This window comes from Apteryx rowi, unplaced genomic scaffold (genome assembly GCF_003343035.1).
Source record: "Apteryx rowi isolate R43461 unplaced genomic scaffold, aptRow1 scaffold_567, whole genome shotgun sequence".
NCBI lineage: Eukaryota > Metazoa > Chordata > Aves > Apterygiformes > Apterygidae > Apteryx > Apteryx rowi.
In genome coordinates, this window is record NW_020450835.1 from 136,613 (window position 1) to 143,157 (window position 6,545).

General features: G+C 50.7%; 1 long non-coding RNA gene across 1 annotated transcript; it reads right to left on the reverse strand.

Moving 5' to 3' along the window:
• Nucleotides 1–1,754: 1,754 nt before the first annotated feature.
• On the reverse strand, nt 1,755–4,871 carry LOC112973796. Its single transcript, XR_003256070.1, has 3 exons — nt 4,790–4,871; nt 3,391–3,498; nt 1,755–2,687 (listed from the first exon to the last, which is right to left on the reverse strand). It is a non-coding gene; the product is annotated as an uncharacterized LOC112973796 (long non-coding RNA).
• Nucleotides 4,872–6,545: the final 1,674 nt, after the last annotated feature.

The window sequence follows — 6,545 nt, forward strand, 5'->3', positions numbered from 1 at the left end:
GATGCCCGCAGCAGCCAGGCTGCCCTTCCGCCGCCGCTGGCAACGTCAGCTTAGTGCTGTTAGTACAGCACCGAAACTATTGCCTTGCGCGGAGGTAAGCAACACTGATCCACCGACCTTGCAATGCAAGGACAGGACCAAAGAGGTGAGGCAGCGATCGGTGCCGAGACCCGGAGACGATAAACCTCCAGACTGACTGTCACCATGTGATAGAGAAGCGTGGTGCCAAATCCGTACGTGATCCTGGCGTCCTGAGGGACCGCGTTCGGACGGGGAACGGACAGGGCTGGATGCCCCCCGTGCGCAGGCGCGAGGGAGAGGCTGGGGACTGCGGCTGCCCTGCCGTCACTCCACGGCCCCACGCGCTCGGGAGAGAGGCCCTTGGGCAAAGGGCTCGCTTAGGCGCCGGGGCTGTGAYGCTCGCAGCCAGCCAGCCAGCCAGCCTGGGTGTGCCTCGCTACGGAGCAAACCAGTTCGGCACGCACCCCTGGGAAGCGCCCAGCCGGGAAGGAGAGGTGAGGCAGGCTTGTTATCCAAGCTGCGATGTGCCCTTGGCGCTCCTGAAGAAGCGCGTTTGGTTCCACCACCACCCTTTCTGGTCCCGCCGCCAGCTTCTGCTGAGTCCGGAATTGTATTTCCTTACTTATTTTAGCATTTGAGAAGAAAATCTTTTAATTTCAAGCCCCAGTGTTACAATGAAGCACAAAGGCCAGGCGGGGAGGGAAAGTGAGGCCAGGAAGTTGCGAAGATGCCAGAGAAATCTGCAAAGGCAGGAGAGGTGAAGTTTCCCAAGAAAAGGGGAAGAAACAGCATCTCTCCGAAGGGAGGCCATAGGGCTGAGGAGGCAGTCCCTGAAGATAAGGAAGGATACCTGGAACTGGGCTTTGATGCAGAGAAGCCAAAGCTCCTGAAGATAGCGCAAGCCCCGCTATGAAAAGAGGTGGCAGACTGGCTGTTCTTTGGGTCAGCTCAGGAGTATTTCAAAGGATTTCAGGATGAAAGAAGTGTCAGGAAGATCGAGGGGTCAGGAAAGGGAAACGAGCAGAAAGCACCGGCGCAACTCCAGGTAGCCTTCTGCAGAAATGGTTTCTCCAGCTGACTTCAGACTGAGCAAAATCGAAAGAGGAGACAAAGAGGAGGGAGGTCTGGACGCTGTCCCAAGGCTACTGGGGAGCAGCCTGGCAGGGAAGGACCAGTCCTGCAAAGCTCTAGGGCCCACCACATTTTCTTTGCGCTTCTCCTTGCAGCGAGAGGCGCGCGACAAGGCGGAGAAACTAGCACTCAGCCGTCTGATGGACCTGAAAATAACTGCAGAGGAATGCTGCAAAGCAGAGCTATGCACAAGGTATTAAGGCCACGGTGGACATTTTGGTGACAATTACCAGGTTTTAAGCTAGTTGGCAATGTTGCCAGACGTGGAATTTTCCCCTGAAGTCATCTGACAGACTTGCGCTGGAGCCAGAATCTCATCATCTTCCATATAGGGAGTCAAAGCCTGTGTCATTTTTTCCCCCTGTTTCTAAATCCTGTTTAAAAATAGGATGTTTCTGAGTTCAGCCTGCCCTAGTGCAAACCATAGGAACAGTTGCTATCCAAAACATTCCAGTGTTGCCACAAGTTATGTACACCAAAAGGCTGTAAAACTGGCCTAAAAACTGGTGCAGGAACCTGGTGATCTCTGGAGAGTTGAAAATGGCTGCAAAATGACTCGCTCTCCATTCAAAGCTTTCGCTTTCCCAGCCAGCACCTGCCAATGGAGACAAATGCTTTTTAATTATTCAGCCCTCAAAAGTCATTAAGTAGACTACTAATGAGCTAGTTGAAGTTCTGACACCTTTGGGGGTTTGGGGTTTTTTTTTTTTTGGGATGCGCATACTTCATTTGCTTCCAAAAACACATCTTCGCTGTGTGTTCACATGAGCAAAATTCAGCAGTCAGAAAGTTTAACTGGGTCCTTGTACGTTTGGCTTACGTGCGCTGTAGGGGAGGGAGAGAAGTACGCAAGCACGGGAACGGAGCCAGCGTTTGCAAAACTCATGAGAAAAATCGCAGCCACTGCTTCCACAGAAGCACCGGCTTCCATGCATTTATATCCGCACAAGCACCCAGTAGAAGAGACAAGCATGTAGCACATTCCCTGGGGCTCAGCTGTCCCTCCCCTCTCCCCCAAATAGCAAAGGGACTTCAGGTCTGGGCAGTTCTCAGCCCAAGACACGGTAAGATTGGATAAGGGCAGCTGAATAGCTCTCTATAGTTGATCTGTCAGTCAGAGCTGCCTTGGTCAAACCGAGCTCCTAGGAAGGCCATGGCATCTTGATTTCAGAAGTCTCCATGGAGGAGGGCACTGATGCAGTAGGCTTTCAGTCAGTCTGCTGCAGCAGGAACCGCCCATTGCAACATCTCCTCCAAACCAAAAGTCAAGGCTAAATATGCCAATAGTGGGACTCCTCCCCTAAGGACTTCACACTCCAGCTGAGGTGGTGCAGGGCCACCGGTGGTGACAGCCTCCCCATCACTGCTGGCTCCTGAGCCAGGCTGGGGGTACGGAGATCTAAGATGCTTGTGCTGCTCCGTGCCACTTGGCAACCAGGCAGTCCATCCCAGCAGTTTTCAGCCCATTCCCAGGAAGAGGACAGAGGAGGAAGCATGTTCGTCGGGTCGCAGTGCCAAGTCTGAGATGATGTGACCTAGTGCCAGAACCCCACAGTTAACACCGGGCAGCAACACCACATTCGAGCGCAGCACCACAGAATACAGCTGGGTTGATGTGCCATGTTACGCTGAACCCAGAACCAGAGCAGCTTGCCAGGGGCTGGAAGGCCTCCCCAAGCACAAAAAGGCTCTCAGAAGTGTTCAAACAATATAGAGCCCCAAAGCCTTGGCTGGCAACTCAAAGCAAAGAAATTCGGCCCAGTTCTAAGCCTTCTCTTCGAACACAGACAAGGCACTGGCCCTGAATTTCTCTACAGCCCTGGAACTCAAAGCTTCCCTTTTGGATGCTGTTTTCTCTTAAACACAATCCTTAAACAGACAGCGTGAATGAGGAGCAGAGCAAGTAGAAACTATTGGAGCTGGCTTAAGTGATAGACAACGCTTGTGAAAATGCCTACAGTGGTCTAAGACTCCACTGCACCCTAACTACTTTCTGGAGGTTACTGCCCTTAGACCCAGCGGCGCTGAAGTTTTTCACCCCCGACAGCTAGCTGTGCTCACCTCTCCACAAAAGATTGTCTAAACCCACTTGGCCAACATTTTGCTCCATTAGAGTCGGAAAAAGGACCTCTGAAAATGTCCCCTGCAGCCCTGCATGTCTAAGGACAATGGAGGGTCTTTTCTTGAGAAAGGTCATTGCAAAATCTAAACCAACAGTGGAGAACAGGGGGCACTCACTTGAGCATGCATGACGTGGAAATCCATCCGCAGCTGGTTCTTATAAAGCAAACAAGCTACAGCACAGCGTCTTTGCAAAACTAGTACATCTCAGACATCTGAAAATATCTGAAAATAGGAATAACATGTTGAGAAAAAAAATAATTTGGTACTTTCTTATATTTTCCTTGCTAGAGCTGAAAAGACTTTCTGTGCATGAATGAATCAAGAATTCTCTCTTTCAGCAGTCCCCAGACACATCGAGACCCTGTTGTACCAAACATTGCGGATTTAGTAAGGAACTCAGGGCTGCAGAAAAACCATTAGCAACTTGAGAAAAACTGGTGCTTTTTTAGGAACCTCAGGAAAGCAAATGTTAAAATCAGTTTGAGAATCTCAGGTGAGACCTATGACTACATACACCCTCCTACTTTATTTGAAGAACTGGCTTTCAGCACTAGCCAAGACTTGGGAGCCGCTGGTCCTTCTCACCTCTGACTCCTTGTTGGGTGGCCCTGGAAATGTCAGTTGTGGTCACCTTGAACCCCTAAATCAGGGGTTGGATACAGACACCGAGCAAAACCAGTAAGTCTGACCCCTTGTCCTGACCCTTTCCACAGTCCTGCCTCCCTCTGAGCTCATTCAGACCCTGCCTGCCTGACGTGACATTTCCCCAGGTGTCAAGAGCTGAGAAGCACCTTGAGTAAAAGATGGAAGCAGCAGCACTTCCTCACACTCGGCCTCTCCCCTACAGTCACAGTTCAAGAGAAAGGCATGTCTCTGTCCACAACACATGCACCATTTCTAGCAGAAACCACTCTCTCCGTGGACTGTTCCCTGCCTTACTGGAGAAGAGTGTGGTTTCCTGCCAACTCACCACTTTTCAGGTCTGCTCACCTATAATCACCACCTGACTCACTCCAGTTTGTTGACATCTGTCTTCTAGGGGGCCCCAGACTGGACACAGTGTTCCAGATACATCCCCACAACACCAAGCAGAGGGGAACTAATCACCTCCTCTACTCCTGTGACCTGGGTGCAAGCCAGGAAGGGGAAATCACCTCTGAGGACCAGAGGCACCTAGCTCCAGAGCACCAAGGACACCTTTGCCTCCTTCAAAAAACGGGGTAAGGCTGGATGAACGCCGTCTAGAATTGTGCTTAGTGGCGTGGTTATCCTGAAAGAGRGACCGTTAGCTCTGAAAGCTGATGAGCCCTATGAAAGTCAGGGTGGCAGACGGGACACAGGGTGTTCTCGCGGCCACCGAATCCCTGGGGGTGCAGCCCACAGGARAGGCTTAGGCACTAGGCAAAATCCAGCTAGGTGTTACATTTATGCTAGAACTGCATTTGTATGTGATCTCTTCACGAGTTTTTTTCTTCCCAACCTCATCCCCAAAAGCGAGTCCCCTGGCACTCACGGAAGAGTTCCTTTCTTGCTGATCCCGTCAGTGCTGGGGTCAAGATGAACTGGAATGAAATCTATAGCTTTGTGGAGAGCAGGTGTCCTATAGTCATCAGAAGAGGGAAAGAAATAGTATGAGCAGCCTGAGGGAAGACATTACCCAGAGAAACCTTCCAAGGATTCAGGGTTCAGGAAGTGGGTGTCAACTAAACTCTCGGTGGACCCTCAACAAATGCCCTCAGCAACGGTAGGATCGTGATTGGGATTAAAAAAAATGTCATCAGGCTGAACTTTGGGAAGGTGTTTCAGCTGGCAGCCCGAAGCCAGCATCCCCCATAGCTCTGATTTCAGTCTCCTCTAGAACAACGCTGGCTGCTTTACAAGATTGGTATTGGCAAGCCGGTGAAAGAATTTGTGCCCCATTTGCCAGGCAAAAGGAGATCAGTTTGCTGTGATGCTCTCGCACAAGGTCAAAGCCACCTGCGAAACAGTGCAGGCCCCAGGCCAAACAGGGAGAGCAGCCCACAACAGCATTAGCTGCCAAACTCAGAAAGCCTTTGACTGCAGCGTTATTACCTAAATTTAAGGGCAGCAGGACCGGTTGAATTATTCATTGCATTCAAGCTCTCCAGCAAACCTTAGCCCTGCCCTGTTAACAGGCTGTGGGCAAACTACCTTTGTGTTTACGGATCTGTTTGTTATGCAGAAACATATGAACCGTTCATGCAAAACCCACTGCAGTCGAGGAGCTGTCTGCCAGTTCTTCACTTCYGCAACTCCCTGCCCATTAGCCGCGCTGCATCTCGGATGACAAGGTGGTATCCCTACTCCCTGCAGCACCCATAAGGTCTACCTGGGGGGGGGGGAAAGAGGGAGCAGATGGATTCTGCCTTTGAATTATGCAAGTAGCTTTCACTGCCCTCTCTTGCAGAAGCTTACACATGTTTTTGCTTGTAACCATTTTCCACTCTTTCTTGTTTTCCTCTGGAAGTTCATCCTCTTGCACATTTTTATTAATGCTTATTTCTTGCTTTTTCCCTTTTTGCAGCAGAGGGCGAGTTCTGTTGCCGAACGCATTCACCTACAGTCAGCTATGGCACTGTCTTGCAAGGCTCGGTCCAATGCCTTAGCACCTTAGTCCATCCCACTCGCTCTCACGCAGYTGCACAGAAAGCAGCTCTGTCCTGCTCATGCAAGAAGTTCCACCAGCAGGAAGGAGACGACAGTCTCGGGCTCTGTGGCTTGTACAGACAACCCCTCCCTTGGCATGCAGAAGTTGCCCTGAGAGGGAATGTCTCCTAACCCTGAAAGCACCAAGGCAAAGCATCCCAAATGAAGTATTTTGCTCGGAGAACCTGAGGAGCTGAAATCCCTTCATCCYGGCTTAAGTACTTGCACCAAACCACTACAAAGGCAGCATCACTCTTTCCTCATTTCAGCAAGTGCTTCAGAGATTCTTCCCAACYGCAAATCAGTTCAAGGCTTCCTAAAGGTCACAGGCTAAGTTCCCCGATCTGTACTGGGGACCTTGGCAAGTAACTGAATTCCACAAAGACTGGCTCCTGAGCAAAGAGGGAGCACAGCAGAAGGTGATCTCAACCTTAATGATGCTATGGCAGCTGTCACTATTCACTACGACTCAGGTGCAGAAAAAACCAACTAAAAGCAGTTCTAGCCATCTCCCTTCCATGCTGTTTCGGAAAGGCTAGTGAGTGAGCTGAAGAGAAAGACATCCTCATTTCGCAAAGCCTGTTGTGGCCGGGAAATGACGT